This window comes from Ambystoma mexicanum, chromosome 2q, assembly GCF_040938575.1.
Source record: "Ambystoma mexicanum isolate Mex_15411 chromosome 2q, UKY_AmexF1_1, whole genome shotgun sequence".
NCBI classification, from domain to species: Eukaryota; Metazoa; Chordata; class Amphibia; order Caudata; family Ambystomatidae; genus Ambystoma; species Ambystoma mexicanum.
Window position 1 is genome coordinate 388476698 of NC_090924.1, and position 19088 is coordinate 388495785.

The following is a 19088-nucleotide window of genomic DNA, read 5'->3' on the forward strand; positions in this document are numbered from 1 at the left end:
ATGCAGCTTTTTGTATTATGCTTCAAACAACATTACTCATGCACACTGTAACTTCAACAGTAGAAAAGAAAATATTGTGTGCAACGTTCAAGTCTTAAACTATCCGTAGATGAAATTCCACAACACATACATTCTGCAATGTCAATTTGAAATGTAGTAGCTGTAGAAACAGATAGAGACATTTTGTCAGGTAATATGCAACAAGGTACCCAAGCATTTTTAGCAAGTATTTTCGAGGCAGTAGACAAAGAGACATTGAGTGTGAACAATTTCATAGGAATGTTTTATGTGTGGAACCATGAGTGTCCACGATGTTACAAACAATAAATGTGCTGCAATCCTTTGGAAAGGTTTTTATATCTTTCATTACCAGATCATAAAAGTGTCCATTTAGCGGATCTGTTAATAAAAGCTCATCATGAAATGTGATCTAGTCAGTGTGTATGTGAATTGCAATTGTCACTTCAAAATCTAAACTATAATGAGGACCTTTTAGTTATGTTACAGAGGTACACAATGGATTGTAGAAAGATAATACTCCAATTTTAAACTTTGAGAATTCTAAGGTGTCCATTGGTTATAAAAGATGGAACATTGTGCAATTATATTTCATGAGGGTTCATCCATTCATTGTGGACATTTCCTTTTTATTTATTATAGCACACATATAGTCTTTATAAAAAGACATTATACACAAATATAACAAAAATCATTACACATATACAATACACATTCTATTCATCAAACCACACAAAAGATACATGTACACACTGGTGTACATAAATAGTACGTAATTAATCCTTAACACTGTACATTTCTCCCTGCATTTACATACAAATTGTTTGAAATGTCCATTTTAAAATACCATCCCTTTACCATATAGTACATCAAATTAAGATCATTTCAGCCCAAAATCCTTTCCCGCAATAATTGCTTGATAAAAAACACAAACTCATGACTATATCATACCAGGTACCACTTCTTAACTTATTCAGGTTTAGGCAATCAGACAATCAGTGCTTAACAGACTCCACAAATAATTCACCACTTAAACAACAGAATCTTTCACGTCTAGGGATGCCAACATGGGTGCCCAAAATCTCAAAAGTAGGCAGGGTATTAAACGCAATAGCCATACATTTCCTCATGGTGTCACTATGTGGGTAGGCTTTAATATAAGCCGGTACAGTACTACCAAACTAATATATACCCAGAAACATGCCACAATTAGCTTTTTCAGCTATATATACAATATTCTGTTCTTTTTCTAAAGTGAATAACATCCTTTTCACTGCATTCTTATACTGGACAATAGGATTATGCAACATTTAACCCAAACAGATATTTCTTTGTTGAACTTCCTGCCTGCAAAACGTGTGCTACAATAGTTGCATCAATTCTCTACTCCAGGTACCCTTTTGCACAAAACTAGTCACTTTTGCACAATCAAGGTGGTACAGCTGCTCATATTACATTATAATTCTACATATTCAAGAGGCAGTGAGATTGTTGTTTCAAAGGTTTTCTTATTAACTTAGTCTCCAGCTCATTTAATACCTTCAAATGTTTACCTCCACATACCTTAGCTCCATATAACATGTTTGCTCTTAATTTGGATTTATACGAAGTCAGTAAATTCTGCACAGAGTGACCCCCATTGTGGCCAGCAAATATGTTAATTACAGCAGCCACTTCAATAGTCCACTATTTAACAATTATCAGTGCTTATTCCAATTCAACCGTTCATCAGCCACAACCCTAAGATAGTTCTACTCTTTAACCTGTTCCACCCCTTGATGTTCAATGGTCGTTTAATGCTTATTTATCACCTTCCCAACTGACTTAAATATCATTATTTTAGTTTTAGAAGTGTTTATTTTGAGTCCATTCACCTATGGGTACATGTCTAGTGCCTCCATTTTTTCTGCAGTTCATGCAGAGTGTAATCTAACAGCAGAAGATAATCCACACAACCCAGCCTATATATTGCAATATTCCCAAATTTAAGAGCATAGATTCCAGTCATCTCCAGAGCTTCTTGCAGGTCGAGAATGCACCATTGTTTGACAGCCCTAGTCATGGGTTTCCAATTAGTTACCTTTCCTGACCTGTCAAGTCGCACTCAACCTCGTAATGGACATTTCACGACATGGGTACACACAGAAGTAGATTGGCTTATGTTCAATGACCCTACAGTATCACACAAAGCTGGATGGCTTAAGGGTGCCTACATAATATTATTAGAATCAAAGATTTAAATTACTTGTACATATCTTCAATGGCATGTAAGTCACACACACTAAGACTCATTAGACAGAGTTTTAATGGATAAATATACTATGCTACATTTTTAGTGAGTACTGTTTAGATATTTAGTACTTATTAATGTGGTATCAACATGAAACCTTGGAAAAGTTTATCATTGTAGTTTATTTCCATTCTCTAAAATGAGTGTGCATACTGTCAAAAATAGGACACACAATAAAAGGTGTGATAATACTTAAAGGAAGTATATGATTACAGTAGAAATGTTACTGAAGATATATTTGATTTTTCTTTAGGTGAGTATGGTAGAAATTAAACAAGCAAGTATTCTGAAACCTTCTACTTCTGTTTTATTGTGAAAACATTATGCATATTTAACATGATATATTGTTTCCCAGGTTGTATACATGGGTTCCATGTACTTTACTTTCAGTGCTGCGGAGTGTAGTTTGAGAATTGTTTACATATTAACACAGACATGCAAATTATCAGACAAGTAGACGGGTATAAAACAATGTTGCATTTGGAAGTGTAGAATATTTTCATTAGCTTCCAATATTTGTAGGTGGCCAAAATAAGGACACATGCAGGTCTAACAAGAAGGATTGTAATGACAATAAAGAAAGATGTGCAATGTTTGGAATTAATTACCTGTGTGTTTAGTGATAGTCAGTATAAAAATGTATTTGTCTTGCTAATATTTAAGATAATAGTGTGACTTTTCATTAAAACATCTAAACTGAAAACAACAATACACTTTTGGCATTGCTTTATATATTCAGTAAAACTGATGACATGGTGAGGTTAATTGTCACAGTTTCCTTAGTGAGGTTACATAAACTACTCTGCAATTCCTATACACAGCCTTTTTAAATAAAGCTTGTACAAACATGAAGAGTATGCTATTTCAATTTAGTTAGTGCTTTGATGTTTTTAGTGTAGATTTTAGTGTAAATGAAATGTTATTTAAGCAATAAACCCAGACAGGTGGGGCATTAATGGTCCAGGTAATGCCCTGGGCCAGTTAGAAGGGACGTGTGGGCTTTAACATTAGCCTGAGGCATTACCTGCCTTAGTAATGCACCACCCAGAGGTATTAGTATCCTGCCACAATGTACTGGGATACTAATAGATTTTTTTTTTTTCTCCAAGTTGAGAAACAGCGTGTTTGCTGGCTTATGAAGTGGGGAAGGATATTTTTGACTGGTTTGAAGTGCTCGAGCTGGGGCTTTCCAGCTACAGGAGGTGGATGAGGTACTGTCGGGTGAAGCCCTGATGAGTCGCTCACCGACTTCAGTGACTGATGCAATTCTTCAGTTAACTCCTGAAGATGGCCTGTTTGTGAGAGCATGAAGGTAGCCCTCCTCAGGCAGTTCTGTAAAACCCCAGAATAGTATCTCAAGCGCTTCAGAGAGCTGGGAAAGAAAAGTGGGCAGATATTTGAAGCGTTCACACACTTGATATGATATGACATTTATAACGCGCCTATACACACGTGTTTCAAAGCGCAACGAGGCAAGGGAGGGGAAACAGAGGGAAGACAGAGACAGCGATCCTACTAGGCTAGGTGACATTGAGATAGCGCAAGTGCTGTGGAGGGGGAAGGGGAAAAGTGTGGGGGGAAGTGGAGGGGGCAGTGCAGTGCATAGCATCTGGTAGGGGCTGTAGGGATACAGAAACAGTTCCTGAGTGCAAGTGTTGCCAGGGGCGCAGTGCAGGTGTGCAACTGGTGGGGAGGGGACTTGGGCCAGAGATCAGAGGTATCTAGTGCAGTTTCAATATCTGAGCAGGTGGGTGGCTGGTAAAAAAAGTTGCCACATTTAAAGGTATGTAAAATTTGATTGCGTGTGAGCACGTTTTGAAAAATTGTGAGGTTGACCTACACAAGCATCTTGTGGACAAGACTGTCACAGACGGTAGGGAGTTTGCAAAGGAAGCAAACATGTTTGTGAGTACTCAAGTCCAGAAAAAGGCTAAGGCGAGCACATCCCACGCCAGGAAGCGAAATCGGCGGTCAAAGAAGTAAACAGGGATGGGAAGGTCAAAGGTGCAACCCAATCCTTTTCGAAGTCAGGTCCCAAAAGAACAAAGGGAAATCCCAAAACTCTAGTTCAGCCATGCACACCGAAAAGGCACCCCTAACACTGGGACACCTGCGTTATCACCACCCGAATGTTGTTTCATGTGTAAGGAGCTGGGCCAAAGGAAAGGGGATCATGCTTGCAAGGGCTTACCCAAGCCAGCCATAGTGAATGTTGGACTCAGTTACCAATAATACTCAACTCTATCTAGAACATGTGCATATATATCAGAGATATAAAATGGCTAGTGTAACTGCTGTCAGCCGTCAGTGGGTACAGCCAGGCCAGGGTATTAATGGGCCTGATTGTAGCCTAAATGGGTTTAATGTAAACAGTAAGTGCACCTTAGGGATAGTAGAGTTCGGCTGGCGAGGTGAATTGACGCAGACCTGTGCGGTGAAAGACTCCATCCCTGTCCCATGTCTTTTGGGTAATGATCTTCCTGATCCTGAAATAGTCGCAGCGGCTACCCAATCGAGGGCAAAAGAGTATGCCAGATTGAACACTCTCAGACCCTTGGGGCCTGGACTGCTTCCATATGGCTTGTTGGAAGAAGCGGTATGGCCGGTAGCCCTTTGAGTCACCTACTTCTACAGGAGAGGGGCTATTAGCCTAAGAGGACCCTACTTTGGTAGCAGGGCACTCAATTACTTCAGAGTTGCCTGGCGCAGTGCAGGAACCTGATTTGGAGCACCAGGTGGGTGCAGATTTGAAGGGCCTGCCCAAGCTGGATGAGTTTGCATCAGCTGGGGGCCCAGGTCAGACTGACTTCTTCACAGCCCAGAAAGAGTGTCCCACTCTGGCGGATCTGCGGAAGCAGGCAGAGGAGTAGGCTAAGGGTGAGGGCCCCTGGACTGTTCAAAGTGTATTGGGAGGATGGACTCCTGTACAATGAGCCAAAAGACTCTGAGGGTGAGGGCACCTGGTGGTTGGTGATTCCTCAATGCCACAGAAAGTTCCTTTTGGTTTTGGCTCACCAAATTCCTTTAGCGGGTCACTTGGAAGGGACTAAAACATCAGACGAGTTAGCTGTGCGCTTTCACTGGCCACAGTTCAGCGTAAAAGTTAAGGAATTTGTCCAGTCCTACCCGACTTGTCAAGCTTCCGGAAAGTCAGGTGGTGCCACAAAGGCACCCGTAATTCCACTACCCGTGGTTGGGTGGCCTTTCAAGAGAATAGGCATGGATATTGTGGGTCCTTTGGATCCTCAAACCAGCTCAGGGAACAGATACATCTTGGTGGTGGTAGACCACACCAGAAGATACTCTGAGGCTGTCCCTCTGAGATGAATCAAAGCCCCTGTGGCTGCAAAGGCTCCGATTGGGATATTCTCCTGTGTTGGATTCCCCAAGGAAGTCATTTCTGACAGGGGATCAGCGTATTTGAAGGCTATGTGGGAAGAGTGCAGAGTCACCTATCGGTTCTCTACATCCTTCCATCCACAAACCAATTGGATTGTTGAGTGGTTCAACAAGACCCTGAAAGGCATGATAGGTAGCTTGGAACAATACATGGGATATTCTGCTGCATGCCTTTGGATCGCCTACAGGGAGTGCCACAGAACCGAGTAGGAGTTACCCCCTATGAGCTTCTGTTTGGACACCCTGTACAAGGTCCCCTCAGTCTAGTGAAAGAGGGATGGGAAAGCAAACCCTCATCCCCTATTTGAGATGTGGTGAACTCTGTACTTGACTTTGGTCTAGAATGGCATGGAACAGTCAACAAAGAACCTAAAGCCAATTAGGAGCTGATGAAGCACTGGCATGACCAGAAGGCCACAGTGAGAGTCTATTCTCAAGGCCAGCGGGTGTGGATTATGGAGCCTGTCAAACCCAGTGCCCTTCAGGACAAGTGGATTGGGCCTTACTGTGTGCTGGAAAAGGTCAGTGAGGTGGATTATCACATTGATGTGAAAGGACCTAAACAAACATGCAGGGCCCCATTATAACCAGGATGATTTGGTCATGGCATTAGTGACTGACAGAGAGACTGAGGAGGAGACCCATCCCCTCCCAGACCTCTTGCACACTGAAACCATAGATGGGTCAGTTGAAGCTGTCAACCTTGCAACAGACCGGTCAGAACAGCAACTGACAAACTGTCGCCGGTTAGTAGGACAGTTTTGCCAATCTGTTTTCTCTGACCCGAGGTTATGCAGATTGGTGCATCCATGTTGTGGACACTGGAAACAGTAAGCCGGTGAAGAGTAGGATTCACTGGATGTCCGATAAGGTCAGGGACACCATCAAGGAGTAAGTTTCCAAGACGCTGTTCCTTGGAGTGATAGAGCCATCCCACAACCCCTGGGCTAGCCTGGTGGTATTGGTCCCTAAAAAGACCAGTGATGGGAAGACTGAAGTTCCCTTTTGTGTGTACTATAGGGGTCTCAGTTCTGTCACAAAGAGAGATGCTCACCCCATTCCTCAGCAGATGAGCACATTGGACACATTGACAAGCTTGGCGCTGACAAGTACATGAGTACCTTTGACCTCACAACAGGGTATTGGCAGGTCGGCTTGACAGATGGAGTGAGAGAGAGGTTAGTTCTCAACCCCGGAAGGACATTATCAGTTCACTGTGAAGTATTGATAAATGCTCCTGCCACTTTTAAGCGGATGGTTAACCAGGTTTTGTCGGGTCTGGAAAACTTCAGTGTTTCCTATTTAGATGACATTTCGGTCTTCAGCCAAACCTGGGAGGATCACTTATCCCAAGAAGTTTGATAATCACCATGCACACCCATATTTTGAGTGTATATAGTAATGATTCAAAGTAGTTAAATCAGGAATAATAAGTAATTTGAGGTGCAGGGGAGAGGTGCTCAGCCTTGGTATCTAGGCTGGAATACATACATGGAACAATAGTTTCCTATTTAAGGAAACCCGCGTCCCCTGCACACTATCAACAAGAGGCTAAAAGCCTGTATAGAAGTTTTAATAGGTACAGTCAGTAACCTAGTAGTTTTCACAGTTTTTAAATACATTTCATTACTTTGTTTAGCTCACAAAGTTATTCTTAAATCATCCAATTATTTCTTGACAACTTTTCTGTTTATCCAACAAACAGTAGTTTATTCATTTTATAACAACAAATCATAAATCACAATTTAATGTGGCCCAACGCGTTTCGAGTATCAATTTTCACTCTTCATCAGGGGCAATGTGTTCTGTATTCTTAACATTCAATACAATTTCTGTAGAAAAAAGTAATAAATTAATTATCTAATAATATGTATTCATGTTTATACTTTTGAACCAAAACAAGGTAATTCATTAGTTAGATAGGAGTACAAAAAATGGCATCACTTATCCCACCTGACTATAAAGGTCACAAAGTGCCAAATAGTGCAGTGTACCATGAATTACCTAGGCCACCTGGTTGGGGCAGGTAACAAACAATCTCTCGAAGTGAAGGTACAGGTTGTGAAGGAGTGGGACACCCCCACCACACAGACACAGGTGAGAGCCTTTCTAGGTCTCACCGGGTACTACAGTCATTCATCAGGAGGTATTGGACCATTGCATGCCCCTGATTGATGTAACTTCCAAGAAGATGCCCAAGAAGGTAACTTGGACCCCCACCTGTAAAACCTCCTTTCAGGATTTAAAGGATGGATTGTGCAGGGCCCCTTTTCTGAAAGTGACAGACTTTGGTCAGGAATTCATTTTCCAGACAGACACCTGTGATTTTGGGATTGGAGCAGTGTTAGCACAGCTGAACTCTGAAGGGGTACAGCAACCTGTTGCCTACATTAGCAGGCAGTTGACAAAAAGGGAAAATAACTGGACTGTCGTAGAAAAAGAGGCGTATGTGGTTGTGGGGGCCATAAAGAAGCTGAAACACTACATCTTTGGGTCTCATTTTACAATCCAGGTGGACCACAAGCCTCTGTGATGGTTAATGGCCATGCAAGTGAAGAACCCTAAGCTTTTACATTGGGCCATTTCCCTGCAGGGATTAGATATGGACATCCAGCACAAGCCAGGCTCCCAGTTTGGAAATGCAAATGGCCTCAGCCGATACTTTTGCCTTGATGACAAACTAGACCCTCAGTAGGGTGGTGGTTTACATGTTGAGGCTAAGGGGCATGTGAGGAATTTGACCATCCACACGGGGAGTGTGAGCTCACCTGGGCTTTTTGATTTTTTAAAAATGAAACTGAATGATGGGAGATCAACCTCTGAAAATGTGTGAGGATATTCCGCACACATTTTCCCTTCTCATCACATGAAATGTGTACTCCGGAGGACACAGCTTACAGGCGCCATCCTCCCCTGTCATGTTCAGCTGGAATGTGACAGCCACAGGTACATCAAAGCATCTGAAGAAGTGGGAAGGCACACCTTCCTCTGGCCATGGGCAGCCTAATTGAAATATCAAAGGCCCCATGGATCTCCCTCTCTATTGTCTAGTTCAGCTGATGGCAGTGCATACTAATGAGAAATAATTAAGGCAATCATGGGTCTTGGTCGCAAGACAGAAAACAGGAAAGCAGGGTTACCACATCTTTGATAGTCAATGTATCAACTTGAAGCTAGTTCCCGCCCCTTTGTATGAAAGGCAGTGAATGACAAGTCTGGGTCCAGTATTTACTGTAGGCAACCCCTGCAGAGCAGGCCCCTTTCAGAGGGAGACTTATATTATTTAACAGAGACAAAACGTTGGCTCTCATCACAAACTTCAAGGGAGACCTGCACTTTGATCAAGAGTCACAGAGGACTCAGTGAATAAGAGAGACACTTTGATCTACAACAGACAGGAAGATGGGTGGGACTTAAGAGTATATATTGTCCTTACCTTTCCTGTTGCACAGCACTCTGGTTCTGACCTCACGTATAACTAATAATTGTTAGTGAGGACTCAGGATTGGTTCATTAAGGTAGACTTGGCCTGCACCAATCACTGGAGCCCATTTGGCTTTAAAAGAGGGCTGAACCCCTCACTTAGCAGATCATCTGATAACTTTGAAAGGATTAAGAAGGACTCATTTGGACCCTGGCTGAATGTACAGTCTATCTTACATCATCTGCCATTGAAAGAAGGCCAGGATGGCCATGAGAGAAGCAAGGTCCCTCGCCTACACATCTCCCAGGGAACAGAGGGAGATACCATACTCAGAGGACCCATCCATCAGCTCCAGAACTGGTACCCAGCCAGCACACAGCATGCCCTCCTAGGTTCTGCCAGCAAGCTTCCTAGGTGGCAAGTAGAGAATCTCTGAACAAAGGACAAGGCCTTTGCCTGCAAACACTCTTCTCAGCTTTGGGACGTCCGCATTGAAAGTCAAGCCCTTGAACCGCGACCGGCTTCACCACTGACTGTTGTCACACTGCAGTCACTCAAGCCGTCTGATATGCCTTGATCAGCATTCCAGATTCACCAACCAGCACACAGACAATGATTCTTGACCCTGAGTCACTGTGTAGGTCAGCCTTCAGCCTTCCATTCAGCCTTGCTTGCCAGAATACCCGCAGCTGTCTCCCTGTTGAATTCTGTTGCAGGAGCTGAAAACTGTCCTGGAACTGACTTCACTATGTCGAGCATCAAGAACATCTCAAGCACCAAGTACATTGTGTTCTGTCCCCCTGGTCCTTCTCCGAAGGCCCCTAGTGACATTTGTGACCCCTTGCACCCTTGGTGCTGAAACTAAATAACCTTGAACAATGAAGAATGATTGCTTTACCGATTACCCTCCAGTCAGTATCCAGAGTGCATCCCTTTCCTTTGTGAAACAGTCTGTCCTCTGTGTTCCTTGACTGGACAGTCCCTTTTATCATTGGGTAATAATTGTATTTTCGCTGTGTTGCAACTAACCAACAATCCACAACCTTGCACAGGTAAGCCTGCCATTCCGTCCACGTTACCAAAATTGGACAAGGAGGTTTATAATTTACTTGTGTTCCAATCTGTTCGGATTCCTCTGGTGTACTAGAGGTGTGGGGCTGATTGATGGTTTAGAAACCGATATTCATCCCTAGATCACTGGTGCCCCCGGAAGTTGATTCATCACTAGTATTATGTATTATTTATTATAGCATAGAACATTTATAAAGTATGATATGATATGATATGATATGATATGGCATTTATAACGCGCCTATACACAAGTGTTTCAAGGCGTGAGAATAGTATAACAAAACCTTTGCAATTCAATTAAAAATCTTCCAGTTTGTAAACCATCAATGTGAAACACTTGTGTATAGGCACATTATAATGTCATAATATCATATATCATATCAATAGATTGTAACAAAATCTTTGAACTTCAGGGGAAAAAGTGTAGTTGCAGGGAAGTTAAGGTGAACATTTAAACAACAAAATCACTGAAATTCAGCAGACAATTCAGGCAATTCAGGAATCACTAATGACATCACTAATGACATCATAAATGACATCACTGATTACATCACTGATAATTTAAATTTTAGGATATATAAGTATATCACCGAAAAAAACTTTGTTAAAGGGACTTTATGGTTAAGTTTCACTAATAAAAACCTGTGAAATTCACTGACAAAACGTTGTTAAATGAACGTTATGGTTCAGTTTCTCTAATAAAAAACCTATGAAATTCAGTGAAAAAACTTTGTTAAAGGGGCGTTATGGTTATAAGTAAAAACTGAAAAACTCCAGAAATTCACCAGTTATGATTATCTAAACAACCATAACCTGTGCCACCACTGTGCACTGCTAAGACTAACACCATGGACATCAAAGATGACATCACAAATGTCATTGGCATTTCACATTTTCCCATTGAAGTTGTTCATATGAACCTTTTCAAAGCATTTTTAACAATGAATAGAATAAAAATCATTCTCAACATCATTTAAAGGGACTCCATCGCTCCAAAAACAATTTACACCATCCAACAAACTATTGTAATTCTGAGAAGAGGCCACCCCTGAAGAATATAAAAAAACACATTCACCTTTATTCACAAGCTTCCTCACTTTTTCCATGTCTGGGCTCAATGCATTTGGACATCTCCATATTTGCCTTGGATTAATTACAGAAACAATAATCTGCACAGTTGGAAAAGGTTCCATTAGGCTTTTTAAGCAATCCTTAATGGCAAACTGTAACAATGCAGCAGTCACATGGCCTAAACTGCATCCTCCACATTGCACACTAATAATATTTGGACATTGAAATGTAGCCATACTCTGACAAAATGATAATACACTCTCCCAGGTTTCCCCAGAAACTGTATACCACCTAACTTCTACTACCTGCAATCCAATAGTAGCAGAAATCCCACAAGATTCACTATAACCTTTTAGTAAATTAATTCGAACAATCTTCCACAATCCACACATTCATCTTCTTCTTAGCAATAAGAGCAAGGCAAAAAACCTCGGGGTCATCTTCGACTCCACACTCTCCTTCTCTCTTCATATATCTGACGTCTCTAAGAAGTCACACTACCAGCTGCACCTCCTCAGAGGTATTCTTCCCTTCCTCTCCTTCCCCCAGAAGCTCACTGTCTCCCGAGCCCTGGTTCTCTCGAAGCTGGACTACTGTAACAGCCTCTATCTTAATCTGCCTGCCTCCACTCTCCGCCCCCTGCAACTCATCCAGAACAGAACTGCGAGACTTGTCCTTGGCCTCAAGCCTAGGGACCGTATCTCTCCAGGACTGAAATCTCTACACTGGCTCCCAGTGGCTGCGAGGATTAAGTTCAAAACCCTCTGCATTGTCCACAAAGCCTTCTGGGGCCTGGGGCCTAAATACCTTCAACTCTCTCTTCCTAAATATCTTCCTTCCCGAGCCCTTCGCTCATCCATCTCCAACTCCCTCAGGGTCAGCCGCTTCTCGAAGCAACGAGTTGGGGGTCGATCTCTCGCCGTGGCAGGGGCCTCCCTCTGGAACAGCCTTCCTGCCTCCCTGAAATTTGAGGAGAACCATCTCCGGTTCCGGAAGCACCTCAAAACCTTCCTCTTTGCTTCTGCCTTCTCTCTCCCTCTCCCCTGCTAAATTCTCGACTGAATCTGCACCGAATCTGCAACTGGGCCACTCTCACCGACCTCGGTCCTGGGCCCAGCCACTCTCCTCTTGCACTGCCTCCCTGGCAACCCCTGCACTGAGGGACTGTCTCTGTATCCCTACAGCCCCCCCTTTCCCAGCACTTGTCTGCACTTGCCTTGCACTTGCCACCAGCTGGCCCTATTTATTTACTTATTCTACTTACTTGTACTGCACTTCCCCCCTCCCCTTCCCCTTGCACTTTTCCCTTCCCCCTACCCCTGCACTTGCGCGGTCTGAATGACACCTGGCCTAGTAGGATCGTTGTCTGTCTTCCCCTTGTTCCCCCCTCCCTGCCTCGTCGCGCCTTGAAACACTTGTGTATAGGCGCGTTACAAATGCCATATCATATCATATCATATCAATAGCCACAGCCACTTTACCTTCACACAAAAAACAACATACCTGATAAACTGTCTTCCTGTAAACCACAACCAGAACACCTAATTGGCTAATCCCCACATTCCCCTTTCCATGCCAGGCATCCTTAAAAGACCTGCATCTAGCACGTGCCATGTGCAGACACCATGATTTCTGCGTACCCCGTAACACAGGGGCAGCCCTTCTACCTTTTCCACTTTCATATTTGAAACACTCCCACATTGGCTGCTTTCAAAGATTCGCACATCCATCCACCAACCGCATCCTGAAACTATACACCTAACCCTGTCATCTCAGTTCAACACTTCAGATGTACACTTGAACTTGAGAGTACATATCTCCTGTTAATCACAGCCATGCACATCAAAAACTACTGTGAAAATCTCCAACATTTCTATTTCCAGATTCAACAATGCCTGCATCTAACAATACATAGTGCAGGTATGCTCTACTTTTTGTGCAAGTCTTTTACAAATACTTGCATGGATGGTTCCATCTAATAAGCTTATTCTCTTTTTTAATCACTCCAGCAATATCCATGCAATGCAGCATTCAGCAACAGCTCACATCAAGCAGCAAATGCTTGCAATGCTGTGCATTTTATAATGTTTCTTTTTAGGGGGCAATTTGATGAAAGTTAAAACATTCATGTGTCCATTTATAGCATCACTTTGTGCAATTTGTTTTACCAGAAAAAAAAGGCAGATGAAAAACACTTGTACAACATTTGCAAGTGGCACTAGTTGTGTGAAAATGTAATATGTTAGCAGTACATGCATACTGCCAACATGACCCATTCCAATCTGTTGGTGCTTATCAAGTCTTCAATTCTTTCTTTGCCTTCTGTGACTTGTAATTCCACTTCTCCCATTATACAACTCAGACTAAAAGTCCCACAATGCAAAGAAAAACAGGACTGGAGTGTAATATTCGAAAGTGTAACATTTATATCCAATGACAAATATTCAATGCTTTGCATTTAAAAATGTTTCTTTTTTGGCGCATTTTCTTGAAAGTAAAAAAGTGCATTTGTGCATTTATAGCAGCACTGTGTGTAACTTTTTACTAAAAGAAGAAAAAGCAGATGCAAAACATTTCTACAACATGTTTAAGTAGCCCCTAGTATGTGGAAGTATACTATGTTGTCAGTACATAAATACTTGCTAACATAACCCATTCCAATCTGTAGGTGCTTTTCCAGTCCAGTTTTTTCTCTGCAATCTACAACTTATAGTCAAGGTTCTATAATGGAAAAAGTGGAACTATGAGTACCAGAACACGATCACTGAAGAAATTAAATATGGTTTTAACTGTGAAACTAAAACTTCTAACTCTAAAAATTATAAACCTCTGTTGCTGTATGTAAGTGGTGAAGCTGGTTCTGGAAAAACATTCTTAAATGAAATAATCAGCAAATTTCTACAAAACGTAATGTAACAGTCAATACAGGTTTTGCTGCCTACAACATAGGAGCTGTAACTTTACAATGACTACTATTCTTTCCAGTAGAACACCAAACAAATTAGAATACTACAAATGATCACCAGAAGCTGCTACTGAAGTACGCAGAATTCTGAAACAAATGAAAGTGCTTCTGTTGCGTCAGCCTACCGGTGCTGGTCTTTCTAGCACTGTGGGAGATCCCATTATGCTGTCTTCCCTGCTTTTCACAAGATGGCTGCCACAAGTGCTCTTTCTAGTCCAGCTATTCGGACAGGTTCAGCAGGGCCTGCACGTCCGTGGTCATGCTGTCACGTGATGGTATTTAGGGGCCGGACCTGTTTATCTCTCTGCGTCGCTACTCTTCAGAAAGACGCATTGTAAGTTTGTACCTAGGAACATTCTTTGCTTGCTTGCCTCTATGTTCTAAACTTATCCTTTGTTCCTTGTTAGTTTCTCCTATCCAGTTAAGTCACTCTCTCCAGACTGAAGCCGGAGCAGCGCAGCAAGACTCCTCCCCCTGCCTGCAGCAGAACTTGTAAGCCACACCGACCGGTCGAACCCTGTTCACCTATCAGGCTTGATATCTGATTCCTCTAAGCCGCCAGGTAGGAAACCACACACTTATCTCTATCCAGACGCCAGACTTCAGAAGAATCATGACATTCGTCTAAACCGTAACTTCATCTATTGCTCACAGGTCACTCATCCTTCACAGCATTACAGACCTCACCGTGTTCAACTACGGTCCCTCTCCCACGGCATCTTCCAGACTCGTTAGGAATGCCCCATGTAGGCATTATAGAGAATTCCTATTTCCGCATCATTTTCCAACTCCTCTTTCTAAATCTTACCTCTCCCATTTCTCACTGTAGGGCTATGCCAGGGTTTCAAGAACACATACCTGATGCCATAGCGCTTCCTACCAGAAGTGAGACATTTTCAGAGCCACAAGTTGTAATTTGGGTTTCACTTACCTGTCCACTTACCCTTTGTTTCTCTGTCCTTCAGTTATTCAAAGAAGGGTTCTTCTTTGAATGCAAGATCACATCCAAGATTTGTTCATCCAGATTCCACAGGATATGAACCGCAGACCAATATCACACCCAATTCTTGAACCAGGGTTTTCTTCCCAGAGGTTTTCCCTGGGAGTCGTACCTTCCTCCATTCTCTCCCTCATCAGGTGGGGGGCTGTAGGGCTCGCAGGGGGACCTTTCCTAGCCACAAGGCTTCTGCCATCTGTCCAGGTTAGTGGTTTACTGTCTTATTGAATTCCGTGGGATGACAGCTTCTAATAGATGAACTAAGCACGGTTTCCAATCTCATGTTGGATTTAATCACCTCAGAATACAAAAAGTCCTAAAAACTGACTACGAAGAACTGTTTGGAGGAAAACGCGTTATTGTTATTGAAGACCTCCTACAAATAACACCAATAAAAGTTCAACCTATTTTCAAAACATTAGGACAGAAACAATGCTGCAACACACCCGGCAGCATTGGAAATGTAAATCTCTGGCAAGATTTTCACTACAGAGAACTAACGCAAAACATGCGTCAATCTGCATACCTCACCTATGCTAACTCTTTAAAAAGCATTAGCACTGGTCTGCTTACAAATCCATCTTAAATAGTAGACTAATCAATGTGCTATATAGGCAAAAGACATCTGCTTCTGATGTCATGGAACAATTAGCTCAACAAAATATAAAACGCATGTCCTTAATGCCAACCCTTGCAAGCTATCATCAATTCAGCAAGACAATGTTAAAGTGAAATGCAATCCATACTGCATATCAGCTCCACAGACAAACTAGAAATGCAGGGCATGACACTATGTCCAGCACAGCTGTATTGGAGAAAATATTAAATGTGTGCCTAAACTGCAGTGTAATTCTAAAACATAACCTTGATGTAGAACAAGGTCAATGGAGCAATTGGTACAGTTGTTGGCTTCCAAACATAGCCGCATGACAACACGAGTCAGTTCATCATCATCCACTTTGACAAACTTGCAGAATTAAAAAAATTGGGCAGCACAATAACACGTTTCCTTCTTTTCAAAGACATGTACCTGCGCAGAGAACAATTATCTCTGTCTCTTGCATATGCTGTCACTATTCACAAATCACAAGGTCTAACCCTAGATCACTCATTGATTGACATTGGTAGCACAGTATTTAAAGAAAGTAAAAGTTACATAGCACTTTCAAGTCTCTGTACACTCAATGGTTAATTTGATGCAAACAAAGTCAATGCTGACATTTCTTGCATCCTAGAATACAACAGGCTAAGTGCACTGTACACCCCTCATCTAGATATGTACCCTGTACCTCAAAAAAGAAGACCTTTAAAAAGAAAAGTAATGCAACCATAATCTACAACAGATCTCCCAACAATACCACTAAAGAAACAATGTCCAACTCCTTCTCCATCAAATAATACAACGACAAAACTGTCTAGTACAAACTCAACTGCACGTCCATCAGAAAACAAATAGACACATGTCTCTTCTCCCAAACAATCTGCTGGCTCATCAAATGATGCACAGACAGAACTCTGTGGTCCATTTAAATTCAGCAACACAACTGGAGTAAATTGCTATGCAAATGTAACAATCAATCTTCTCTTCCAATTGCCACCAATCTTTCACAACATTTACTTAAACAGCTTGGACCAGCTGTGTTTGCAAATGCGTGTCCTTCATAGAAATGCCACAAATAATCCTGACAGCACTTACATTGTCTTAGGTATAAGGAAAAAATTGGACTGCTGTGCAGGAATGGTCAAATGTACCATAAACACACTTGAGGATCCTCCAGAATTCCTAATGTACTTACGACAAGTACTGGAAACCATAAACATCTTTATAAATGAAAAACGTGGAAACATACATGCACTTTCTGAAACCATGTTTCTCAAGAGCACATCCTAACAAATTATATCTAAATGTACCCATAACAAATTGTGAATGCATTCCATTTCACCAGCTTCTGCAGAATGCAACTCATGGCATATTATGCCCTTTTTGCAATTCAGACAATCATTCCAGGATACAAATACACTCATATAGCCAATATGTCACAATATTGCTTCTAAAGTACAATGCAGATGGTACCAGAAATAATGGAAAGTTCACTAGCTTTACATATGGCCAAGCATCTCTTTGCAAAACAACTTTCACAACAGTAGGCATACTATACCACACTGGTGCCACAACTACTTCAGGGCCTTATACTGCATATGTCAAGAAAATAAGTGGTTGATTTTAGTGTAACGCCACCTCCGTTACTCCAAAACATAGGTTACCAGCAAACCTAACAAATGCCTACTTAATTTTCCTTCAACCCAAATTTACCCATTAAACTATAGCACAATCAACAGTGAGAATACGCCAACAGGTACCTAACTACATCCAAAATACTAGTTAGAATATGCCAAGAGGTATCTAACTACTTCAAAAACTGTCTTCATTACAATACACTTCAAATACACCATCACAATTCTTGTTACTACAGAACTTCTTCTAATGGCTAATGTGGTTATAATATGCCAACAGGTATCTAACAATTATAAACATTCCCTTAACTACAACATACTTCAAACATACTATCGCACTTACACTCATATCATTGTGATAGTTTTTTTTTACTCCTCTATGATTTTTTTTTTCCCAATGAACCAATGATTCTTTAATGTCAATATAACAGTACACTAATTTTGTACCAAACATAGTACTTGGAATGTACTGTTTATGAGGTTAAAAAAAAATACACGTATATGTAAAATTGTACACAATTAAAGATCTTAAACTATCCTGCTTAATACATTATACTGTAAGCAAATACATAATCCATAATGTTGGGGAGGCATGGTATCACAAGTATGACACTGACAAAATAGGTACAATTTGTAAAACCTTTATTGAAGTTTCTCGGGTTGGAAAAACTCCTACTTTGTCCTATAACTAAGAAAGGAGTAGTATCGACAATCAAACGATAAATTAAACAGCCCTAGTGGAGTCTGTCAAATTGAAATGACCTATGATAAAAAAAAAATAATGCCTGTACTGTCTCTTGCAGAAAAAGTGCATAAAGGAACAATGTATGTAAAGGAAAAAACAGTACATGTGTCTGAATCATCTCTCCTCCCCACGTTAGAGCACACAGAGAAAGGTGGTCCCTTTAGGCAGTATGACACACTCTGGCTCAGGGTTTCAACACAGGAACATTTCAAAATGTGGATCGTGGCCTGCCGGGCCTTCCACATTAAGGTTGTTCTTCCCAGCCTTTCTAACAACGTTTCACAAAATGCTCACCCCAGTCCCCCTTTGTCGGGCTCAGACATCTTCAGACAAAAGTTCAAGTTGACCCCCCCTCTGTCAGGCTCAGACCTCAAAAGGTTCATGTTGGTCCCCCTGTGTTGGGCTCAGACCTCTTTAGAACAAAGTTCAACAATGTAATAAGCTTGGGGAAGGGAGCCCCATTTCAAGAATGGGGCTCCCTTTCCCAAGCTTATTACACTTCGGGTCTCCCTCAGTCGGGCTCAGGCCACTTTCGGATGTCAAAGACTTTCGAATGTGCATGGCATTATTTATAAATTGCGCATGGACCACTTCGACTAAAAGTTCAAGGATCAACTTTCACTCTCCCCTTCTCTAGGAAGTAATTTTGCATACTTTGATTTTGCAATTCATTTGCTTTATCATGACAAACAATGCAACATTCACTGAAGCTTTCGAGTGGGCTACATCCTTTCGCCGGACCACTCTGTTGCTCAGTATCGCTGATTTCACAGCTGTCCTTAATACAAAGTTCATTCACAGATCTGACTTTCTTCACGTCTCATCCACACGCTTTCAGTCTTCACTAGCGAGATAATGTTGCCACTTCAATCT